General features: G+C 48.5%; 2 protein-coding genes across 5 annotated transcripts in view; one reads left to right on the forward strand and one right to left on the reverse strand.

Annotated features, from left to right (window-relative positions):
- The window catches only part of PLCG2 (phospholipase C gamma 2), a 239,888-nt gene extending 222,597 nt beyond the window's left edge, over nucleotides 1-17,291 (reverse strand). For 3 of the 4 annotated variants that reach the window (XM_068259935.1, XM_068259934.1, XM_068259930.1), the window contains exon 1: nucleotides 17,101-17,291. The gene's annotated coding sequence lies outside the window, so the exon portion shown is untranslated. Of the gene's footprint in view, nucleotides 1-3,550; nucleotides 3,573-17,100 lie in introns of those variants that run through there. The other variant, XM_068259933.1, reaches the window with a different exon arrangement.
- Nucleotides 1-26,174, forward strand: part of SDR42E1 (short chain dehydrogenase/reductase family 42E, member 1) — a 326,449-nt gene that overhangs the window by 274,547 nt on the left and 25,728 nt on the right. The gene's annotated exons all lie outside the window — the stretch shown is intronic.

A 26,174-nucleotide genomic window follows, 5' to 3' on the forward strand; every position in this document is an offset into this window, starting at 1 on the left:
TTCGGCCGAACATCATCCAGATGTTCGGCATATTCGTCCTAACACCAAACCCCATTAAGTCTATGGGGACCCGAGCCGTGGGGGGCTGCAGAGCTGGAGGGGGTAGCGGGCAGGACGGGGGGTATTGGGCAAAGCAGCGGGAAGGGGGTGGTCGGATCCCCCCTCCCTCACCTGGGTCCCCCGACCTCCGCTCCCCTCCAGCTTTAAAAAGTTAAGTAGCATCGGCTACTATTAAGAGGTAACGGGCGGGGATCACTCACCTCTTCCGCGTTCCAGGGTGCGCTCCACTGACGTCACTTCCTGCAAAGCCGTCCACTTACAATACAGTGGGCGGCGTTGCAGGAAGTGACGTCAGTGGAATGCACGCTGGAACGTGGAAGCGGTGAGTGATTCCCACCCGTTACCTCTTAATAGTAGCCGATGCTACTTAACTTTTTACAGCTGGAGGGGAGCGGAGGTCAGGGGACCCAGGTGAGGGAGGGGGGGGATCTGACCCCCCTCCCCGCCGCTTTGTCCAATACCCCTGTCCTGCTCGCTACCCCCCCCAGTCACCAGACCTGAACCCAATCGAGATGGTTTGGGGTGAGCTGGACCGCAGGGTGAAGGCAAAAGGGCCAACAAGTGCTAAGCATCTCTGGGAACTCCTTCAAGGCTGTTGGAAGACCATTTCAGGTGACTACCTCTTGAAGCTCATCAAGAGAATGCCAAGAGTGAGCAAAGCAGTAATCAAAGCAAAAGGTGGCTACTTTGAAGAACCTAGAATATGACATTTTTTCAGTTGTTTCACACTTTTTGGTTATGTACTATACTTCCACATGTGTTAATTCATAGTTTGGATGCCTTCAGTGTAAATATACAATGTTCAAACTTTTGGTCTGTACTGTATTTTGCTGATCTTCCATAGAATGTACAATGAATGTCTCACAATATAGTAAAGGGGGTGGCACGGTGGCGTAGTGGTTAGCGCTCTCGCCTTGCAGTGCTAGGTCTCCGGCTCTAATCCCAGCCAGGATACTATCTGCATGGAGTTTGTATAGTCTCCCTGTGTCTGTGTGGGTTTCCTCCGGGCACTCTGGTTTCCTCCCAAATCCCAAAAACATACAGATAAGTTGATTTGCTTCCCCCTAAATTGGCCCTAGGCTATGATACATAGACATGTGACTATGGTAGGGATTAGACTGTGAGCCCCTCTGAGGGACAGTTAATGACATGACAATATACTCTGTGCAGCGCTGCAGAAGATGTTGGCGCTATATAAATATTAACTATAACTGTATAACTGTAGGAATTCGTTCAATAAATGTCCATTATGCAATTTACATAAGCTATATAGTCATCAGGGGTCTAACTAGAGCGGAACAGCCCCTGCAACTATAAGGTGGGCCCAGAGCTGTGAGGGGGTCCAGCTACTCCTTCCAATATAGGGGCCCATCCTTCAGATCAGGTGTTTTATGACTACACTTGTTATGGGTGTGAAGATTACGATGTCCACACTTGTTTTATGACCCTTGTGAGATGGGCCTCCAGGAGTAGGCAAGGGAAAGGGGGCAAATACTGGGGGGGCCCCATGAACTGTAGTTGCGCCCCCGATAGTCATCCTCCTAAGGCAATCCAGAATGTAAAAAATGACGATGTAATGCTTGAGATACACTATAAACTTCAGCATGAGAAACCCTCAGATTTCCTTCACCTCCCTACAGGTCCCGAAACTCCCCTGACCTAGCTCCCCCCCCCCCTCCGCTGACATAGCCCCCCGATCCAACAGCCCCCTAACCTAGCCTTCCCCACCCCGCTGACATAGCCCCCTGACCTAGCCTTCTCCACCCCGCTGACATAGCCCCTTGACCTAGCCTTCTCCACCCCGCTGACATACCCCCTGACCTAACCCTCCACCCCGCTGACATAGCCCCCTGACCTAGCATTCCCCACCCCACTGACATAGCCCCCTGACCTAGCCTTCTCCACCCCGATGACATTGCCCCCTGACCTAGCATTCCCCACCCTGCTGACATAGCCCCCTGACCTAGCCTTCCCCACCCTGCTGACATAGCCCCCTGACCTAGCATTTCTAACCCCGCTGACATAGCCCCCTGACCTAACTTTCCCACCCCGCTGACTTAGCCCCCTGACCTAACTTCCCCACCCTGCTGACATAGCCCCCTGACCTAGCCTTCCTCACCCCGCTGACATAGCCCCCTGACCTAGCCTCTTCCACCCCGCTGACATAGCCCCCTGACCTAACTTCCCCACCCTGCTGACTTAGCCCCCTGACCTAACTTCCCCACCCCGCTGACATAGCCCCCTGACCTAGCCTTCCTCACCCCGCTGACATAGCCCCCTGACCTAGCCTTCTCCACCCCGCTGACATAGCCCCCTGACCTAGCCTTCCCCACCCCGCTGACATAGCCCCCTGACCTAGCCTTCTCCACCCCGCTGACATAGCCCCCTGACCTAGCCTTCTCCACCCCGCTGACATACCCCCTGACCTAACCCTCCACCCCGCTGACATAGCCCCCTGACCTAGCCTTCCCCACCCTGCTGACATAGCCCCCTGACCTAGCATTTCTAACCCCGCTGACATAGCCCCCTGACCTAGCCTTCCCCACCCCGCTGACATAGCGCCCTGACCTAGCCTTCCCCACCCCGCTGACATAGCCCCTTGACCTAGCCTTCCCCACCCCGCTGACATAGCCCCCTGACCTAGCCTTCCCCACCCTGCTGACATAGCCCCCTGACCTAGCCTTCCCCACCCTGTTGACATAGCCCCCTGACCTAGCCTTCCCCACCCCGCTGACATAGCCCCCTGACCTAGCATTCCCCACCCCGCTGACATAGCCCCCTGACCTAGCATTCCCCACCCTGCTGACATAGCCCCCTGACCTAGCCTTCCCCACCCTGCTGACATAGCCCCCTGACCTAGCCTTCCCCACCCGCTGACATAGCCCCCTGACCTAGCCTTCCCCACCCTGCTGACATAGCCCCCTGACCTAGCATTTCTAACCCCGCTGACATAGCCCCCTGACCTAGCCTTCCCCACCCTGCTGACATAGCCCCCTGACCTAACTTCCCCACCCCGCTGACATAGCCCCCTGACCTAGCCTTCCCCACCCTGCTGACATAGCCCCCTGACCTAGCATTTCTAACCCCGCTGACATAGCCCCCTGACCTAGCCTTCCTCTCCGCACTGACATAGCCCCCCCCCCCCCCCCACCACCACCACCACCACACAATCTCTGTGGCTTGCAGGATAAGCGAGGACAGCTGGAAATAACCAATGCATAAAGGAAATGATAACAAGACTAACATGAATGTCCAAGAATCGGTTAGCACAGCAGGCTTCACACATAAATGTAATTTTTTATTCCATCAAATGCAAGTGACAAATTGTTGTTCTTGGACTTTCATGCTGTACATGGGGTGTTGCTTTGCACCCAATCTGAACGGCAAGGTGTGCCTCTCCAAACCTACCTACTTTACTGATAACAAGTCTAGAGACGGAGACCACCTATCATGCCCCCCAGACACCCCCCTTATTCCCTGGCTCACTTACCGCCATCTTGCTGCAGCCAGTGTGACAGGTGAATTTGTCGCAGTCTATAATCACATATATATAGAGAGAGAAAGCTAAAAACTTCTTCCTTGTTGTTTCATTGCTTCTGCTTTTTTGGTGTGTATAGTTGTGCTCTGCCCCCACCCCAACACTTGTCTTTCTGCTCCACTGCGTCCACTTCCTTCCTTGCGATACACACATTCTTATGTCCCTCTCCACGCATGCCCCGCATAGCCTCATTCACTAGCGCCCATTCACACCTGTCCATGTTTCTGCAGCTAGTCACTCATGTGTCAGGGGACGCCACTAATCTTGCAGGCAGCATGCTTGCTTAATTCATGTTGTCTCAGTCATACACTAAAATAACTTTCCTACTGTACAGTATAAGACATTATGCTGTGCCTGTACTGATAGTAAACTAACTGCAGTGTGTGCTGATCTCTGCTACTTACAGTATGTACAGTGTACGCTGTTGCTCTGTGCCTGTACTGATACTAAACTAGCTGCAGTGTGTGCAGGTCTCTGTTACCTCCAGTATGTACAATACAAGCTGTTACTCTGTGCCTGTACTGATAATAACCTAGCTGCAGTGTGTGCTGATGATCTCTGCTAACTCCAGTATGTACAGTATAAGCTGTTACTCTGTGTCTGTACTGAAAGTAAACTAGCTGCACTGTGTGATCTCTGTTGCCTCCATTATGTACAGTATACACTGTTACTGTGTGCCTGTGATTATAGTAAACTAGCTGCAGTGTGTGTAGTTCTCTGTTACCTCCAGTATACAATATAAGCTGTTACTCTGTGTCTGTACTGATAGTAAACTAGCTGAAATTTGTGCTGATCTCTGCTGCCTCCAGTATGTACAATGTAAGCTGTTACTCTGTGCCTGTACTGATAATAATATAGCTGCAGTGTGTGCTGATGATCTCTGCTAACTCCATTATGTACAGTATACACTGTTAGTTTGTGCCTGTGATTATAGTAAACTAGTGAAGTCAAGTATGTACAGTATAAGCTGTTACTCTGTGCCTGTACTAATAGCAAACTAGCTGCAGTATGTACCGATCTCTGCTGCCTCCAGTATGTACAGAGTAAGCTCTTACTCTGTTCCTGTACTGATCGTAAACAAGCTGCAGTTTGTGCTGATCTCTGCTGCCTCTAATTTGTACCTAAGCTGTTATTCTGTGCCTGTACTGATCGTAAACTAGCTGCAGTGTGTGCTGATCTCTGCTGCCTCCAGTATGTACAGTGTACGCTGTTACTCTGTGCCTGTACTGATAGTAAACATTCTGCAGTGTGTGCTGCTCTGTATGTGTAACATTTGGTTACAAACATATTCCCCCACCCTCCCCGTCCCGCACAGTATATTTTGTCTCCCCGCTGGTCATCATGTACTGAACACTTTGGTTTCCTTCTCTCACTGCATAATGTGAAGAGAGCATATATCTAAAGTGATTAGCTTAATCTGGAACTGTTCTCTGCAAAAAAAAATTACAAACCCTTTTAAAGTGGAGCAGAACTCTTGCACAGGACTGAAGCAAAACACAGAGAAATTCACCCTGTATGTATTTAGAGAGTTTAGCCTGTTTAGTTCCCTCTCATTTGTGTCTAATCACAAGTTGTAATTTGATCTCTCTCCTGCGTCACGTGACTGCCTCGGCAGAGATGGCAGATCAGCTCATTTAAAAGCACAGGATGTTAACAATATGTTTGCTTCCATGAATCAGGAAGTAGAATCAGTGCAGATTTAATTTAGGTTTTGTATCAGCTGTAACAAAGAAATGTTTCTTATTTAAAGTGTACCTGAGATTACATATACTTACCTTTTTATACATACCTGGGGCTTCCTCCAGCCCCACTGGCACGGATCGCTCCCACGCCGCTGTCCTCTGCTGCCTGCAGCTCCTGTGCCAGGTCCCGTAACTTCCTCCAGTCGTGGCCATTCTGCGCAATAGGAAGTGCGCTATTTACTTATCTCTCTAGCGGCTGCTGGAGAGATACGTAAATAGCGCACTTCTCTTGCGTCAGACTGGCCGCGACTGGAGGAAGTTACGGGACCCGGCACTGGAGCTGCAGGCAGCAGAGGACGGCGGCATGGGAGCGACGCCCAAAAAAGGTAAGTATATGTCATCTCTGGTTTCCTTTAAAGGTTATTATGCCGTTGCGTATCTTTTAGACCAGAGAGGAAGTTCTGAGTTCAGGTCCACTTTAACGACTTTATTATATTGAGGATTTATAAATCACAGGTGATGAAGGGTAAAAAATAACACCTGTAGGAAAGTCTGCATTGCTCTGACTCTGCTCCAGAGAGAGGCTACCCAAAGCAATAATGTGCATCAGTGATATGCAGAAATGTGTACGTGAGAATCCCAGGCACTAGTGGAAGCAGTGTGTAATTATACTCGTTCGCTGGACCCCGTACAAACAACATATAGTAGAATACAGTCATTAGATATCCTGGTGTCGGCCTCAGAAACCCTTCCTATAGCTATACATTGCTGTATATTGGAATGTAGCTCCTCCCTATCTCTGAGGCTTAGCCTAGGCTGTTTATTATGTGGAATTCTCAGCCCCCCCCCCCCCCTTCCCCGAGCATTCCGGGAAACCAGAGATTTTTTCAACTGGCTTGAGAACTCTCAGTATGCTAACATTCTGCACAGACAGAGATCACCGGGCAGAACTAAAGTTGTTGTCACCAGTCATACATTTCAGAATGTAAATCAAGCAGAGGAAAGGTTTTTACAGTGAGCAAACACTAACTACTGTAAATCATTCATAAATGAATATTGTAAAAAATAAGCAATTGTATTTATGATGTTATTTTGACTACAGTTCCTCTTTGTGCTGTGCTGTAATGTACTATTCTTTCACTGTGCCCAACAGGCACCCATCTGCTAGTATGTACAAATTATTGCCACTATATATACATACATAGATAAAGTTACACATATAATTGTCATTTGTTTCAAGAAAAGGATGGGTGCCCCTGCTGGCCTGTCTCTGTCACCCTGTGTCGCCCTGTCCGCACATCTATGTACTGTGGCTGCAGCAGGAAGCTGAGTCACACTGCATTGTCACAGTTACTGCTCACTGCCATTGGAGGCTGCTGTGTCCTCAAATAGTGAGAAAACTCTGCAAAGCTGGGATTGGCCTGCTTATTGGTCAGATCATTGAAGGTGTATAACGGGGATCTAACAAGTGGCAGAAGTGTTTTATTTTACTACATATATTTTATATATGTGTGTATGTGTGCGCGTGTGCATTTATGTGTGTATGTGTGTGTGTGCGTGTGCATGTGCATTTATGTGTGTATGTGTGTGTGTGTGCGTGTGCATGTGCATTTAAAAAAGTATAATGTCGGACGCCGCAACATATTGGCTGAAACAGCACCCGCTATTTACCGGGCGCCCAAATTTCCGCACTGGCATCCAAATACTGATATTTTCTGTTGGCGCCCAATTAGTCCTCTTACCACATGCACTTTTTTTTCCTGTTTCCGATGCTCGCCCTAACCAAATCTTATTTTAAAATGCCAAGTAATCATCAACGGTGGACAAAAACTGCTATCTTGCTTAGGGCCAGCCCCGTTTTCTAGGGGCGGGCCAGGTGCGCAACCTCCCTGAGCAATATGGGGGGGGGGGGCGCAATGATAGAGAGGGGTACCTATACCTAGCTAACCTATGCTAACTGCACCTATACCTAGAGACCTACACTGAAGGCACCTATACCTAACTAACCTATGCTAACTGCACCTATACCTAGATACCTACACTGAAGGCCCCTATACCTAGCTAACCTATACTGGCGGCACCTATACCTAGCTTACCTATACTGGTGGCACCTATACCTAGCTAACCTATACTGGTGGCACCTATACCTAGCTAACCAATACTGGCTGCATCTATAACTAACTAACCTATACTAGGAACACCTTTAACTAGCTACCTATACTGGGGACACCTACAGCTGGCTACCTATACTGAAGACACCTATGCCTGGCTACCTATATTAGGCTCACCCATACCTGATTACCTATTCTGGGGGCGTAGTATGGGTTCATGAGTCCATGGGGGGGGGGGGGACTTTTACACCGTCGCCCTGAGGGTGCAATTTAGCCTAGTAACTGCCCTGCCTAGGACCCCATTTTATTGTCATCCTTTTCTACATCCTGCCTGATCTGCCCTCTTCCGCTGTAGTCTGTGGTGTCCTCCTCCACAGTGGATGCTGTATATTGACCATAAAGTGATGACCAGGCTGCTTAATGCTTTTACAAACCTTTTACAAACAGGCCCTACACTATTATAACATTATTGGATTTATAGAAACACAAAATAATAATAATAACCAGCGTGTGAACACTATATAACCACATAATAATGCAATAGTAATATCAGGTTAGCATGTAAGCTCTATATAAACACACAATCATTGTCATCAGGTCAGCAAACCACAGAGCCTGCATTTCTGGAGGTGAGTATTAGCAGCCTATAGTTTCTCACTCATGTACTTTGGCCTCACTCACTACTGCTGGTAATACAGGCACCTGACTCAGCATTATTCATTGATAAACGCTGGATAGACCACAGGTGACATTACCAGCTGATAGGGCCAGAAGCGGTGCTACACTAATAGAACTGTCATTTAACCCTTTCAGGACTAGACAGTTCTGGCCCCTTAAAGGACCACACAAACACTTGTGGACATGACGACAGGTGGGGGCCCCGAGCATTGCCACCACTCGGGACCCCCAAACCCGCATGCAACACAATGGGGGAGCGCAGGCGAGCCCCGGAGCTGCCACCACCAGGAACTCACCCGCACCACTCCTTCAACTTACCAAACATAAAAGGAAAGCTCACTCCCCGACAGCACTCTGCCACTTGTATAGTCCACAAACTGCTAGTCAGCTGACTAAGGGCTTGTTAACACTGCAGGCGTTTAATGTTATTTTTTAAATGCGGGCGATTTTTCAAAATTGCCCTGAAAGCGCTTACACAATGATTCTCTGATTCTCTATGAGATAGTTCATATCTAAGCAGTTCGTTTCCATTTAGATAAGCAGTGCTTGAGCCATTTTTGAGGCGATTCCGCCTCAATTGAAGGTATAGGAAAAACGCAAAACGCTCACAAAACTGCTTTGTGGAGCGATTGCGTTTCCGTTTTAAAGAATAAATACATTGTATTTATTATTTTCCTGGATCAAAGAGCTCACTTCCCGACTTGCGTCAGGGAGTGAATTACCAAAACGCTTGGAAAAATGTGTCGTTTGTAAAACATTATTATTCACAAAATAAAGTGATCAGTACGTAACGTAAATTGCAATATATTTTTTACTGTCACTATTTGTAAAACATTATTATCCACACAATAAAATTATTTAAAATGTTATCCCTTAATGTTTGTAAAATATTATTATTCACAAGATAAAGCGATTAGTACGTAACGTAAATTGCAATATATTGTTTACAGGCACTATTTGTAAAACATTATTATCCACACAATAAAATTATTTAAAATGTTATCCCTTAATGTTTGTAAAATATTATTATTCACAAGAGAAAGCGATTAGTACGTAACGTAAATTGCAATATATTGTTTACAGTCACTATTTGTAAAACATTATTATCCACATAATAAAGCGATCAGTAAGGGGGGTGGTTAGGGTTAGGCACCACCAGGGGGGTCTTAGGGTTATGCACCACCAGTGGGGTGGTTAGGGTTAGGCACCACCAGGGGACCTAAGGGTTAGGGATAGGTACAGGGAGGGTTCTATGTGAGAGTAGGGTTAGGTATAGTTACATTACAATATACACCACCAGGATGGTGGTTACGGTTAGGCACCACCAGGGGGGGGGGGTCTTAGGGTTAGGGATAGGTACAGGGAGGGTTCTGTGTGAGAGTAGTATTAGGTTTAGTTTTAGTAAAATTTTAGTAATACTTACTGTTTTACAACACTTATTACGAACATAGTTATATATATATCATCGTTATAAACAATATTTTCAGATTTTATTATAAGAAGAAACGTTAAATGAAGGTTATTCACAATAATATACAATTATAAAGATTAAACATATATTATCGCTTTTTTAACAAACGTAATGATAAGTTACACTTTTGAAACAGGGAAGATTAAAGTTTTCACAATTGCCGATTTCATACACATTATTTAATGATTTCTAAATTTGTAAAACATTATTAGTAAACGAAATACAGCACAATATTTTTATAAACGGTATTACCGCTTATCGTTTACACCCCTCGCCCTTTTTTCCCAACGCCCTTTTTTGATGTACGTGCTGGAATAGCCCTGTGAGTTTACAGCACGGCTGCTTCTAATGGTGGCTTTTTTTATGTGTACAGAGGTAGTTTTTCCTCCCCTTCCCTTTGTTTTGCACAAGTTTTTTACTTATGTTTTTTTTACCAATGACCATTGTTTGCATATTTTTCTTGGCTGAGGCCTCGTTCACATCAGAGCCGTTTCTGTGCGCTTTTCACAGCGCACTGCCCTGTGCGATCAGCAAGGTATTGATTTTTCCATGTAACTAATGTAGCTGGTTCACATCTATGCGTTGCGCTGAGCAGCGTTACAAAAACGTAGTGTTGCATGCATTTCTGTGTGCTGAGCTGTAATTCAATGCAAGTGAATGGGTGCGCTTTTTTAGCGCACAGAAGCGCGTACAAGCGCATAGAAGCGCATGCGTTTTTTACCACTAATTGAGGAAAAAAATGCATTTACATACAAAAACAAAGTTTTATTGACAGCTGCTGCTGCTACAGTAAGCAAAACGTGTTTTAAAGAAGCGCAGTGCAAAGCACAGAAACGCGTACTAAAGCGCGCACAAGCGCATGCATTTTTTACCACGCGCTTTCCCACGTTTTTCAGCGCAGCAGATGTGAACGAGGCCTAACCAGGAACTATATAGCTTTGATGTCATTGTGCCTTGTATTACATATATCTTTTTTTGGCAGCAGGATGGCTGGCTACGTTCAGCCTTTAGAGCAATTATATTTTTTAGATGTTTTTTATTGATGTTAGCTTGATATGTCTCTATAAAATGTACATTATTTTTGATACATTATTTAGGAGTACCTTCTTTCATTGACAATGACATATTGGCATATTTTCTCAGTATCAGATTTCTCCGGTCAAAAAAAAAAACGTAAAATTTGCACCGTGTACCTTCAGTAGACAGGAGGACTGGCACAAAGCTATATCTAAAGGTTCACATTCCACTCTCTGTAATCCCGGCCTGCACTTCCTCATTGTGTGGAATGAAATGTATGTGTATATGTGTAAACAGAGAAATAGCCAGTTCTGGGCACAGGTATAATGGTGGGAAACGCAGTCACGCGGTACGGGAGAGGGTGGGGACTCGGAGTTCCTCCAGTAATTAACATTAATAGTTCACTGATTAGGTCTATGTAATAATAATATTCTCTGTAATGTTCCAGATACTTTTGTCCTGGTTTCTTTGTGGTTTCTCATGGAATAGAGGTACTTGCATGTGTATTATCCATATTATTGCATTTACACCTAGCTACAGTTGAGTCCTAGTTATCCAGAACTCAACTAACCAGCTGTCTCAACCAACTAGCACAAGTTGCTGGCAGTAGTCAGTAGTGAAGGCCAATGTCTCAGGGTATTTGTGGCCTCTGTACTTAAATTCAATAGGTTTTAACTGAAGTTGTAGACAAGGCTCAATAAACAGTTCAATATCTGCAATATATCTGCATGCAGGGGGCCAAAAGTAACAGGAAGAACAATAACAAATCTTACTAATATTATAAATGTGAAAGTTTGGATGTTTGCTACTCAATCATGCAACAATGGCTGAACGGATGTGAACAGGCCGGGATTTACCTCACAGGAGACCGTAGGCACAGATGTCATGGCACCCTAGACGTCACTTCGCCCACCATTAACCTAAAAAAATCCCACCAAACCGCACCGCACTGTACTGGCTGGCCCAGCTGTCTTTTCTTCCTTAACTGTCATAGGTAGCTACAAGTGTCCCTTAGTTTTAGGTTATCAGAAGTAAACTCAATACTAAGTAGCTAAAGGTGCCCCCAAGTATTAGGTAATTAAAGGTGCCCCAAATGAAGGGACATCTCATCGGTGGAATGCCAAGACCCGGGTGAGTAACCTTATTTAAACTCCACTCAGGACTCTGCATAGGTAAGTCAGAAGTAAAGCACCCGAGAAGGGGAGTGAGCCGTCTTTCTATCATCAGGCGCCTGTAGGCACAAGCCTACAGTGTCTTATGGTAAATCCGGCCCTGGATGTGAATGAAATTTGGCACACACATAGTACATTACCTGGAATAACATATAGGATGTTTATCCCCATAACCAAAAAAAAGCAAATACAAATTTCACTGGAATAATGTAAACTGCAGCCATTCTTACACTGTTAATGGCAGGGTTCTGAAACTTTGCACAGTTGGTCACTGAGTGACTGGGATTAATATTCAGAAAAGTGGGGTGGATCCTACAATAGCCAATCAAAATGATTTAATTGCTGCCATTCTTGCACAGTTAAAGAGACTCAGAGCCGAGTAAAATAATAGATTTATACATACCTGGGGCTTCCTCCAGCCCCATCCGCATGGATTGCTCCCACGCCGCCATCCTCCGCCTTCTCTATCGCTGGTACCGGGTCTCGTAGCTTCAGCCAGTCAGGGGCAGTTGACGCAAGCGCAGTGCGCTCCCTCCGTACTGCGCAGGCACATGTGTAAGGCAGGCACCGGTGAGACGGAGGGAGTCCCTGCGCTTGCGTAAAACTGGCCGTGACTATTGTCTGCAGGGTTACCCAGAAAGTCTAATTTTAACAGGAAGTCTCCGTCCCGTGGTGTAAATATATGTAATACACCGCATGGCAAAACTGAGCTGCGCTTTATTGAAAGTGTTGACTTCCTGTGGACTACAGCTCTGGGCAGTGGGAGGGGCTCCGGATAGACAGTGATCAAGTTTAAAGAGGAATTGTACTGAAAATAACAAAATAAATGAAATAGCTTATTTTAATATTTACATGTTATACCATCTACGAAATGTATCTTCCCCTGTTGAAAAGATATTTGCTCCCCACTGGAAATCTAGATATTGTGGGAAAGCCGAGAATTTTGGCTTTCATTTGCATTATGCCCTGCGTCAGTGCAATGCACCAAGCCAGCAGCCTGGTACACACAAACAATTTTGATTGGCCAGTCAGTGACCTCCATGTAGTATGAGAGTTTACCTACACAGTCTGCTCGTAGTATTCAAAAACTGTTAACCTTCAGGCTAGGAACACACAATTGGATCGGGAGCTCAGAGCCGACGCTAGAGATGCATTTCTGTGACTACAGAGGGGAGAATCCAGGCCAGGCTGGTGGAGGGAGGAGATTCATATACCAATCTGTGCATCAAAATATCAACATATACTGTACTGAGTACTGACAAAAATGTTTTAGGCTGGCCACAGAGAAAGGAATACTGTGCCGTTTCTGTGGCCGAAAGATACACTTCAAAGTGTTCATTTGTTTGTACTTATGTGCACTTAAAATTGTCCACTTTATAATATCAGCACATCGCCCCCAGTATGTACAGCTACTATACATTATGAGCTGCCTGTACTGATAGTAAACTGGCTGCAGTGTGTACTGATGTCTGCTACCCCCCCCCCCAGTTGGATAGCTAGGGTATTTGACACCCGGTGCTGGTAATTTACAGATTCCCCCCCCCCCCCCCCCCAAAAGAAAGGAAAGGAGTGAGTGTGGCATGCAAAGCAAACCACAGCAAAAATGGGTGTAGCTATGACAGGGGCGGAGCTTACTGTAATTTAATGGTGTAACTCTAAGGCAGTACCCTGAGTTTTGTTCCAAAACACAGTAATGGCTGGTACTCACGAGCTACATTTGTAGCTGTCGCTAGCACACGGGAGCGTGTGCGCGACAGCTCATCGCCAAGTCCCTCTGCATCCACACAGCAGCAGAGGGATTAGCGATTGCGGCGGAAGCTGTCGCCGCCGAGGTTCCTCCCCCCGCTGGAAGCTCTGTGTGCTGTGTGCGGGTTGCTGTCACTAGTCCGCATACACACGCGGACTAGCGACAGTTGCGGCGAAGTTGCGGTGGCAACTGTCGCCAGGCGATTGACCGCGCTTATCGCCCGGCGACAGCAGCGACGAGCGACGGTTCACGGCGCGCATGCCATACTCACGGACGACCTGTCGCCGCAACACGCGCGCGCCGCGTGGTTGCGGCGACAATTGTAGCCCGTGACTATGGGCCATTAGGTTAAAGGTAATTTGACAACGTTCCCCAAACAGAAAGCAGTGTCTCCCCCATGATGTGGTGAAACAGGAGATTCGCATCATGGATTTGCAGAAACTGCGTGATGCTATCATGTCAATGTGGACCAAAATCTCTGAGGAATGCCATAAAGGTGAAGGCAGTTTGAAAGAGGGTCAAACTCAGTACTAGCAAGATGTACCTAATAAAGTGACCAGCCACATGTATCAATTCTACTTCTTTTTTTCATTTACTAGCATACCATTTAGTAATTGTGAGCCCCTAAAATGTTAAATGTTGCAACAAAAACCCTAACCTAGCAAATGCAGTCACTATGACCATTAAATAATAAATGCAGCAAACATTACCTCCGACACATGTAACGAGACAAATGTTACCACCCACACATGAAATGCAGCAAACGCTACATCCGACACATGTAATGAGGCAAAAGTTACCTCCGACACATGAAATGCAGCAAATGTTACCTTTGACACATGAAATGAAACAAACAGTACCTCTGACAATGCAATGAGGCAAACGTTACCTTCTACACATGAAATGCAGCAAATGATATCTCCAACAAATGCAATGAGGCAAACATTACCTCTGACACATGCAATGAGGCAAATGTTACCTCCGACACATCAAATACAGCAAGTGTGAAATGCGGCAAAGATTACCACCCACACATATTAAAATGCTGTAAACATTACCTCTCACACATAAAATGCAGGAAACGTGAAATGCTACAAACGGTAACTCTGACACAGATGTAATGCACATACATTACCCCACATATATGGAATACAGCAAATGTTACCTCAGAAATAAATGCATCAAACGCTCACCCCACTGTTGTGGTGGGTGCATTGGAGCTGCTGAGTGGGGTGGGAGGGTGACACTGGGTGCTACGGGGTAGGTGACACTGGGAGAGGAGAGTGATAGGAGGAGGGTGAAACCGGGTGGGAGGAGGGCAAAACTGGGCGGGAAAGATGACACTGGGTGGAAGGTGGGTGACACTGGGTGAGGTCTACGGGGAGGGTGACACTGGGTGGGAAGTGGGTGACACTCTGTGGGGTCCATGGGAGGGTGAAACTGGGCAGGAGGTGGGTGACACTGGCTGGGGTCTGTGGGGAGGTAGGGGACACTGGGCAGGGTATGTGCAGAGGGTGACACTGGGCGGGAAAGTAGGTGACACTGGGTGGGGTAGGTGGGGAGGAAGACACTGGGCAAGAAGAGTGTAAGGGCGACAGACACTGGATGCGGGGAGAGGGGCCGGCATCATACCTCCCTCCCTCTCTAAGGGCCCCCCTCCTGTGTCCCCAAATGCAGAATATTAGCTCAGCGGCCACGGTTTGTATCCCTCACCTCCTCCACGCACCTTCTCTGCAGCCAGCTCTTCTCTACTTCCTGTTATGCAAATCAGGAGGTAGAGAGGAGCTGGCTGTAGAGAAGAAGCGGTGGAGGAGGTGAAGGAGTCGGGACACAGGAAGGGGGCCCATGGAGAGGGAGGGAGGGATGATGTCAGCCCCCCTCCCCACATCCCCAGATTACGCCGCTCATCTCTGCTGCTGACGGGTGTCTCCCCACCCTCCCCTTACCCCCAGTAGCTACAGAATAAGCTGTTACTCTGTGCCTATACTTACAGTAAACTAGCTGCAGTGTGTATTGATCCATGCTACCTCCAGTATGTACAGTATAGGCTGTTACCCTGTGCATATACTGATGGTACTCTAGCTGCAGTGTGTGCGGATCTCTGCTTCCCCCAGTATGTACAGTATAAACTGTTACTCTGTGCCTGTACTGATGGTACTCTAGCTGCAGTGTGTGCGGATCTCTGCTTCCCCCAGTATGTACAGTATAAACTGTTACTCTGTGCCTGTACTGATGGTACTCTAGCTGCAGTGTGTGCGGATCTCTGCTTCCCCCAGTATGTACAGTATAAACTGTTACTCTGTGCCTGTACTGATGGTACTCTAGCTGCAGTGTGTGCGGATCTCTGCTTCCCCCAGTATGTACAGTATAAACTGTTACTCTGTGCCTGTACTGATGGTACACTAGCTGTGTGCTGATCTCTGCTACCCCCAGTATGTACAGTATAAACTGTTACTCTGTGCCTGTACTGATAGTAAAATAGCTGCAGTGTGTGCTGATCTCTGCTAGGCTGTTGCTGTATGCCTATACTGATTGTACAATAGCTGCAGTGTGTGCTGATCGCTGCTACACCCACTATGTACAATGTAAGCTGTTAACTTTGTGACTGTACTGATAGTAAACTAGCTGCAGCATGTTCTGTGCAGATTGTGCACAAGTGGAATATCACACTAATGGCTACACAGAAAATCACACACATGTAGCCCTGCTTATCAACAGGATAGTGCTGATTGCTGCTTTCACAGTGCAAGAAATAAGACAAAACACTCCCATTAACACTTCCCAAAATGAAATGTTCTGTGCAGGCATTACACAAGTCACAAAAGGGCTGGCGACATTGTCCTTATCTGTAGCATCAAATGTCTCAGTGAACAACACATTCTCTGAGTTATAACAATGTCATGTCTTCCTCTACCGAAAGAGATACCACTGATGTATAACACAGGAGATGCATGCCAATGGAGTGGCGAAAGAATGCTTTTACAACATCAGTAAACTAGCTGCAGTGTGTGCTAATCACTGCTACCTCTAGGGCAATCAGGGCACACCAGAGGGGATGGGGCACAGTAGAGTAGTAGGGGCCCAGCAGAGGGGACAGGGCACCCAGGGAACAGCAGAGGGGTTAGCTTAGGGCACAGTAGGGTAGCTGGGGCACAGCATGTAAGCCAGGGCACAGCAGAGGGGACAGGGCACAGCAGAGGCAACAGAGCACAGCAGGGCAGCCAGGGCACAGCAGAGAGGACAGGGCACAGCAGAGGGGACAGGGCACAGCAGAGGGGACAGGGCACAGCAGATGGGCCATGGCACAGCAGAGGGGACAGGGCACAGCAGGGCAGACAGGGCACAGCAGAGGGGACAGGGCACAGCAGAGGGGACAGGGCACAGCAGAGGGGACAGGGCAGTCAGGGCACAGCAGAGGGGACAGGGCACAGCAGAGGGGACAGGGCACAGCAGAGGGGACAGGGCAGCCAGGGCACAGCAGAGGGGACAGGGCACAGCAGGGCAGTCAGGGCACAGCAGGGCAGCCAGGGCACAGCAGAGGGGACAGGGCACAGCAGGGCGGACGGGTTACATGCAGAGTGAGTGGAAGGTATCATGGTGACAGGTGCATAGTGCTGAGCTTACCTGACAGATGAGTGCAGCTCTCTCCAGCCCTCCTGTCATCTCCACCTGAGGGACCCCCCTCACTCCTGTCCCCCCTCCACATTCCTCATCCCTCCGCCCTGCAGACAAACAGCTCCAGCCATGAAAAAAAAACAACAGAAAGTAACTTTTCTAGCAATGAGGAAGAGTGAGGCAGTGAGACGAGGAAGTGTGTCAGGGCAGATCTGTACTCTGAGCACAATGCTTCCTGCTTTATCTGCTCACACATGTGTGCTGTGTCGTCATCAGCCAATGTCTAATGAGCTGTAAAGCCGGCACTGCTGGGTGTCACTGCCCTACCTGCATGACCCTCTCACACTCTACCGGTGATGAGACAGTCAGAGGATACCGGAGAAACGCAGCCAGCACTGCCCTACCTGCACGACCCTCTCGCACTCTACCGATGAGACAGTCAGAGCATGACTGAGACACGCAGCCAGCACTGCCCTACCTGCACGACCCTCTCGCACTCTACCGATGAGACAGTCAGAGCATGACTGAGACACGCAGCCAGCACTGCCCTACCTGCACGACCCTCTCGCACTCTACCGGTGATGAGACAGTCAGAGCATGCCTGAGAAACGCAGTCGGCACTGCCCTACCTGCATGACCCTCTCGCACTGTACCGGTGATGAGACAGTCAGAGCATGCCTGAGACACGCAGCCGGCACTGCCCTACCTGCACGACCCTCTCGCACTCTACCGGTGATGAGAAAGTCAGAGCATGCCTGAGACACGCAGCCGGCACTGCCCTACCTGCACGACCCTCTCGCACTCTACCGATGAGACAGTCAGAGCATGACTGAGACACGCAGCCGGTGTAGTGCCGAGTTGTCCTACTTTGTCGAAATGTACTACCTGGCCTAATCTGGTAGTGTCAATCGATAGACAAGGTGTCTAAATATGCAAATGTATCGAGATATGCTACTGGTCTACCTAACTTACTCACCCTTCTCCACTCGTAACCCTAACTCTACCCCCTCTCCTATCCTAACACTAACCCTCCCATCTGTTCTCCTAACGCTAACCTCCCTTTTCTACTCCTAACACTAACCTACAACCTCTCCTAACCTGCTCCTATGGGATGCTTAGTAGTAGTTATTATCGACAAGCCGGCGGAAGGATATCAGGCAAACTGAGCTCAAGTAATGGTGCACATGCCCAGATCGGATTTCAGCATGTCTCGATAGGAAGCATAAATCGGCATTACACCGGCACTGCCCTACCCTCTCACACTCTACCGGTTATGAGACAGTCAGAGCATGCCTGAGACACGCAGCCGGCACTGCCATACCTGCACGACCCTCTCGCACTCTACCAGTGATGAGACAGTCAGAGCATGCCTGAGAAACGCAGCCGGCACTGCCCTACCTGCACGACCCTCTCACACTCTACCGGTGATGAGACAGTCAGAGCATGCCTGAGACACGCAGCCGGCACTGCCCTACCTGCACGACCCTCTCGCACTCTACCGGTGATGAGATAGTCAGAGCATGCCTGAGAAACGCAGCCGGCACTGCCCTACCTGCACGACCCTCTCGCACTCTACCGGTGATGAGATAGTCAGAGCATGCCTGAGACACGCAGCCGGCACTGCCCTACCTGCACGACCCTCTCGCACTCTACCGGTGATGAGACAGTCAGAGCATGCCTGAGAAACGCAGTCGGCACTGCCCTACCTGCATGACCCTCTCGCACTCTACCGGTGAGACAGTCAGAGCATGCCTGAGACACGCAGCCGGCACTGCCCGACCTGCACGACCCTCTCGCACTCTACCGGTGATGAGAAAGTCAGAGCATGCCTGAGACACGGAGCCGGCACTGCCCTACCTGCACGACCCTCTCGCACTCTACCGGTGATGAGACAGTCAGAGCATACCTGAGATACGCAGCTGGCACTGCCCTACCTGCACGACCCTCTCGCACTCTACCGGTGATGAGAAAGTCAGAGCATGCCTGAGACACACAGCCGGCACTGCCCTACCTGCACGACCCTCTCGCACTCTACCGGTGATGAGAAAGTTCATTGACCGCAGCCCCGCTCCAGCCTCGTCTTCCGGTGTCTGTTCCGACACCGGCAGGCGAGCAGGGCTACGGCAAGATGGCTGCCGAAGCCCTGTACTGGAGACTATTTTGTCTCCAGTACAGGGCTTCGGGCGCCATCTTGCCGTAGCCCTGTCAGCGCAGGAGACAAGAGAATGAGGAAGGTGGTCCCGGGAGCAGCGTGCCAGAGGCCGGAGACTTCTGCCAGGTGAGTAAATGCTTTCTTTTCCATGTGAAATGTTTGCCCGCATTGCGTTTCTTTTCTAGTGAAATGTTTGCCCGCATTGCGTTTCTTTTGTAGGTGAAATGTTTGCCCGCATTGCGTTTCTTTTCTGGGGAAATGTTTGCCCGCATTGCGTTTCTTTTCTGGGGAAATGTTTGGCCGCATTGCGTTTCTTTTCTGGTGAAATGTTTGCCCGCATTACGTTTCTTTTCCAGGTGAAATGTTTGCCCGCATTGCGTTTCTTTTCCAGGTGAAATGTTTGCCCGCATTGCGTTTCTTTTCTGGTGAAATGTTTGCCCGCATTGCGTTTCTTTTCTGGGGAAATGTTTGCCCGCATTGCGTTTATTTTCTAGTGAAATGTTTGCCCGCATTGCATTTATTTTCCAGGTGAAATGTTTGCCCGCATTGCGTTTCTTTTCTGGTGAAATGTTTGCCCGCATTGCGTTTATTTTCTGGTGAAACGTTTGCCCGCATTGCGTTTATTTTCTGGTGAAATGTTTGCCCGCATTGCATTAATTTTCTGGTGAAATGTTTGCCCGCATTGCGTTAATTTTCTGGTGAAATGTTTGCCCGCATTGCGTTTATTTTGTACTGACATGTTGCCCGCATTGCGTTTATTTTGTACTGACATGTTGCCCGCATTGCGTTTATTTTGTACTGACATGTTTGCCCACATTGCGTTTATTTTGTACTGACATGTTGCCCGCATTGCGTTTATTTTGTACTGACATGTTGCCCGCATTGCGTTTATTTTGTGCTGACATGTTTGCCCGCATTGCGTTTATTTTGTACTGACATGTTTGCCCGCATTGCGTTTATTTTGTACTGACATGTTGCCCGCATTGCGTTTATTTTGTACTGACATGTTTGCCCGCATTGCGTTTATTTTGTACTGACATGTTGCCCGCATTGCGTTTATTTTGTACTGACATGTTGCCCGCATTGCGTTTATTTTGTGCTGACATGTTGCCCGCATTGCATTTATTTTATACTGACATGTTGCCCGCATTGCGTTTATTTTGTGCTGACATGTTGCCCATTGCGTTTATTTTCTGGTGTCCGGGGTAACTGTTACTGCATTTATTATTTAATGGTCATAGATGGCTATGTTTGCTGCTTTGTGGTTACGGTATACTATTAGCATCACACAGTTTCTGCACACCCATGATGCAAAGTCTTGTTTGTCTACATCATGGCATAAACACTGCTTTCTTATGCCCCCCCCCCCGTTCTTAATCGCTGCGCGCTCCTCAGTCCTCCCCACTTTTCGCCACGCCGCGCTGTGCGCGTGCCGCCCCCCCCTCCCTGTCCCAGGTTGGACCCACAAAAATCTGATCACTCTACCTTCTGGCACCTCTGACACTGTAGTTGCCATTGGCAGGTTTCGGTGCGCCGTATCACTTGTTATGCATAGAGTGCTTGGGGGACCCAACTGTAAAACTTGCATCGAGGCCCACAGCTCCTTAGCTACGCCACTGCTTGCAAACATGTGATTTGAGATTACAGCCAGTATTAGGAATTTATAGCTGTTAAAAGCAAGACTGAACCAGCTTTTTATTGGCGGGGGGGGTGGGGGGGAGAGACACACACACGTGGCAGAGAGTGGTAAAGAGAAACCGTGACCAAGAATTGAACTTTATCCCAATCAGTAGCTGATACCCCCTTTTACATGAGAAATCTATTCCTTTTCACAAATGGATCATCAGGGGGATCTGTATGGCTAATATTGTGGTGAAACCCCTTCCCACAGGAAACTGTGAGGACCATGGTCCTGGCAGTTTCCTGTCTGTGAACCTCGTTGCATTGTGGGAAACAGCTGTTTACAGCTGTTTCCAACTGGCAAAAAAGCAAGCAGCAGCTACTTCCATTGACATCACCTGCCAGCAGTAAAAATGTCACCATGTGATAAATGTCAGAATGTAAATCAGGGAGAAGAAAGCTTTTACAATGGGCAAACACTGACTAAATCATAATTATTGTAAAAATCACTTTTTTTTATTAGATTATTTTCACTGGAGTTCTTCTTTAACTCACCTGTGTCTCTAGTTCTTACCTCTGCTTCTCCATCCTCCTAATGCTTGTGCCTTCACAGTGCAGCAGCGAGAGGAGGCAACATAGGTGAATTTCAGCCACTCTAATATGCTAGTAATTACCACCTCCCCTCCCCCACCTGCTTCCCACAATTGGTGGAGGTGGAGTCCTTCCTGTCCTCGTGTTGTAATTTGCCATAAATCTAGAAGTTACATTTGCTTCTGCTTTGTACTGCACTTATCCCAGCAATGTAGCAGGCTCTCCTGCCAGATGGAGCATTGCCAGCGTATGTATAAGCATTAAGTGACATTATTGGTTGCAGCCCATACATCAGACGGTGTACTATGGGCAGATTGACCAAGAGACAAATCTCTCTCTGATCAAATCTGATTGTAGAGAGCAGGGGCATAACTAGAAATCACTGGGCCCCCCTGCGAAACTTTGGATGGGGCCCCCGTGCCCCCGACAGACGAGTGTGCTCCCATTCCCACCTTCTCATTACATTCACTTTGTCCACCCCCCATGGAGCAGAACTGGCTATGCAGACTACTCCAGCATCACTACAGTACAAAGCACTTGAGGAGGGGTAGAGAGGTTGGGGGCTGGGTGCTGTACACTAGACCCTGCTACACACTAAATAGGGACTGTCTACAAATCTTTGTATTTTTCCTGATCAGTGACTAAGCAGATGCTGTCCTTAGAACAATTGTGCAGAAAGCAGAGAGCCTTTTCCCTCTCTTAGTTGTCAGTCTCTCAGGACAGGGAAAAGAAACTCCTCTCCCTACGGGGCCCCCTGTGGATTCCGGGCCCCCCTGCGGCTGCATCCCTTGCAGGGTCTATTGTTATGCCCCTGGTGGAGAGATCTGTCAGCTGCCCATACACCGCAGATCAATACCTGATCGATATCAGCATGAAATCTCTCGAGAATTGGCCTAGTGAGACTGCATCCGCCGCCTCGCCGACCCCGGAGCTGTCCCCCAATGTAAAATGTGCCCTGGCTGCCCTGTTCCCTCTGCTGTGCCCTGTCCCCTCTGGTGTGCCCCAGCTACTCTACTGCGCCCCCTAATGTAAAATGTACACCTGTCAGTGTCTGCCGTCCACATACACGCGCCCTATGGGGTTGCCGACGCAACGTGGGTACGTGTGTGGCGGGGCACGGAGGGGCACATTTTACACTTGGGGGGACAGTGCCAGGGGCTCCAACGTGCTTGTCACTACTCCCAATATTGCATACCGTTTCTGCCATGCTCCCAATCGACCATGTCGGCCAAACATTTTGCAGTATGTCCAATCGATACATGCAACTTATCCCGACCTGAAATTGGTTGCGCAGTCGATTGGGCATACTCTTGGTGGCACCGATTCTCATCCAATTATAATAATCAAATAGGATGGTTGATTGGCTTCCAAGTCCCCTGATGCATGGCCACCTTTGCTGAGGCATGGAAAATCTAATTATCTCACTGAAGGTGGCCATACATATAGCGATTTTGCTGTATGATCGACCATTCGATTCGATCATCTCCTAGAATAGAGAGAAAATCAAGTGTGTTCCAGAATTCCCAATCGATGAAAAATAGCCAATTTCATGTCGAATTGACCAGCTTAGTCGATCGAGCAGGATGCAAGATATCGCCAATCGCACAGGAATCGGCTACTGTTCTCATATGTCATTCGATCAACCCTGAATTGATTTTTGCATTCAGAGCATGGAGACACAACATCGGTCAGATCGAATGTGAAGGTGAGTAGCTTAGGATATCGTTTGTAGTGTGTGAGTCGCTAATCAATCGACTTTCGATCAACCATACTGAAGTCGATTGCTTTGTCGATGGAATCAGAATCGCTAGATATATGGCTAGCTTTAACCTGGATACACACAGAGCACTTCCTACTGCAGATATCTGCACAGCTGCTCAGAGCCACCACTGTATTCTGCAATCTATGACAACAGCGGATATGTTGTAATTACTTGAGGGCCACAGTGGAAAACCCCCCTAAAGACCAGGCACATTTTCTCTAAAATGGCCACTGCAGCTTTAAGGCCAAGCTGCAGGGCTGCACAACAAAGCACAGTGATTCCCCCCCCCTTTTCCCCCCACCAACAGAGCTCTCTGTTGGTGGGCTCTGATCGCCCCCGAGTTGTTTATTTTTTTTTTTATAAATATTTGTTTGGGTTTTTTTTTACTGTTTGACTGTTTTTTTTTTTTTTATGTATTTATTTTTCAATCCCCTCCCTCCCCCAGCCGACCAATCACGGCGATCGGCTATAATAGGCTGATCGCAGCGCTGTACTAACAGTACAGACGGCGGTTTCGCCGTCTAACAGTCTCCCGAGCGGCAATAGCCGCTCGGATACTGAAGGCGGGGAGAAGGTACCCCCCCGAGCAGGAGATGCGCGCGCAGCCTGCGCGCGATCTCCTGCAAAATGCAGCCCCAGGACTTGACGCCAATCGGCATTAGGCGGTCCTGGGGCTGCTGCTGAGGCCACGCCCATGGGCGTGGAGCGGTCTCCAGGTAGTTAAAGTGTACCAGAGATGGGACGCTACAAAGATTTTTCACTTACCTGGGGCTTCCTCGAGCCCCATAAGCACCTCTAAGTCCCTCGCCATCTTCCCTCGCTATCCTCCCGCGGTCTGCCGTTCAGCGGCAATCAGCCCTGTTAACTGGCTCAGTCGCGTTAGTCGGGGTCTTCTGCGCATGCGCAGACCTCATGCACATGCACAGAAGACCCCGACTGACGCGACTTAGGGCCCGTTTCCACTGGCGTGATTTCTGTGCCGAATCCACAGTTTCCCCGCAGGCAAATCGCGCGGGGAAACTCTGCCATAGGATACAGTGGCGCCACCGTCATTTCCGTCCATTTCGGTGAGGGAGGCTGCGAATCCCATAGCTGTGCATGGCACGGCTGATGGGATTCGTCTGTACACCCGCAGACCAAGAAGTGCTCGCAGCGGCACAAGTGAAAACGGGCCCTTAGCCAGTTACCCGGGATGATTGTGGGAGGATGGCGAGGGACTCTGCGGTGCTTATGGGGATGGAGGAAGCCCCGGGTAAGTAAAAAATCTTTGTAGTGTCCCGTGTCCTGTTTGTCCACTGTGATCCATGGAATTTCCCATTTTCCATTTTAGAAATGTTGATGACCCTGTAATAGCTTCCTGGTCAGCCCACTGTTGAACTATGTTATCACCCACTTGAGCCATAGGAAAACATGGACGTTACCTTGCTCATCAGTTCTCCTTTCAGTTATAACTGACAGTAACTGATATATAACTGACAGCAACTGATATATTTCAGTTCTGATAAAATTGTTAGAAGAATATGATGAGCTTCTGAGAGGAACTAATGGCGAGGTAAGTATGCAATATTCATTTGCAGGTACATCATGTGTTTATTTTAAATCATTTTACTCTTTTCATGTTCACTTTAAAGTAAACCTGTGAGAAGGAGAATAAAAAGGTAAATATTTTGGATGATCCAGGGGCTTCCCATGTCGTCCTGGACCCCAGGAGTCCAGTCTGTACTGGCGCAATAGCATGGAGCCGTTTGTACATGCGCAGGCACCAGACTGTACTTGCCCAGAAGCAGTGCAGCCGCCAACGCAAATCTGAACTTTACTAAGGTAAATTTATAGGTTTAAATTTTACACAGCCATAACAACCACACGTGCAGACAGTCTGTTTCGGACATTTGGTCCTCCTCAGTGCATGGCAGGGATTGATATGGCTCTAGGGCACATGTGTCGAACTCCAGGCCTGGAGGGCCAGATCCATGCCAGTGTTTAGGATGGACTGAGAAAGAGAGGAATGTGTTCTACCTGATGGACCACACCTTTCCTTATTCAGACCCATCAATTCATTTGAGCTGTGTCAAAAATGTGTGAGGACCTCGGCCCTCGAAGGACCGGTTTGACATCCCTGCTCTAGGGGATAGGGGCTTGGGCCACACAGTAACCAAGCAACTCAGGGTGAACCAAACCACTAGGAAAGTATAGGGGACTAAAAGAGACCGAAAAGTCCTCCTACTAGAAATCAATGCTTAGTGTGGTTTTCCTTCTTAACCACTTGCCGACCGCCCACAGCCGATGGGCGGCGGCAAAGTGGATGCCGAAAGGACCGCAATACGCCCAAGGGCGTTGCGTCCTTTCGGCATGCCGGGGGAGCAATCGCGTCATTGATGACGCACGCTTCCCCAAACAACTGGCTCCGCCCATCCGCGACGACAACCCGCCAGCCGTTCGGAAGCGCCGGCGGGTTGTTAGCGTGTATTATACAGGCTGCCTCCTGCCCTGGTGGTCCCAGTGTCCGAGGGACCACCAGGGCAGGCTGCAGCCACCCTAGTCTGCACCCAAACACACTGATCTGCCCCCCCCCCCCCGATCGCCCACAGCACCCTCAGACCCCACCTGCCCACCCCACAGACCACTGTTTGCACCCAATCAACCCCCTAATCACCCAACAATCACTCCCTGTCACTATCTGTCAACGCTATTTTTTTTTTATTCCCTAAACTGCCCCCTGGGGACTCCTGATCACCCCCACCCCTCAGATTCTCCCCAGACCCCCCCCCCCCCCTGCGTACTGTATGCATTTATCCCCCCTGATCACCTGTCAATCACCTGTCAATCACCCATCAATCACCCCCTGTCACTGCCAACCAACAATCAGCCCCTAACCTGCCCCTTGCGGGCAATATGATCACCCACACCATCAGATCGCCCGCAAACCCGCCATCAGATCACCTCCCAAGTGCATTGTTT

Source organism: Hyperolius riggenbachi, chromosome 11 (genome assembly GCF_040937935.1).
Source record: "Hyperolius riggenbachi isolate aHypRig1 chromosome 11, aHypRig1.pri, whole genome shotgun sequence".
NCBI lineage: Eukaryota > Metazoa > Chordata > Amphibia > Anura > Hyperoliidae > Hyperolius > Hyperolius riggenbachi.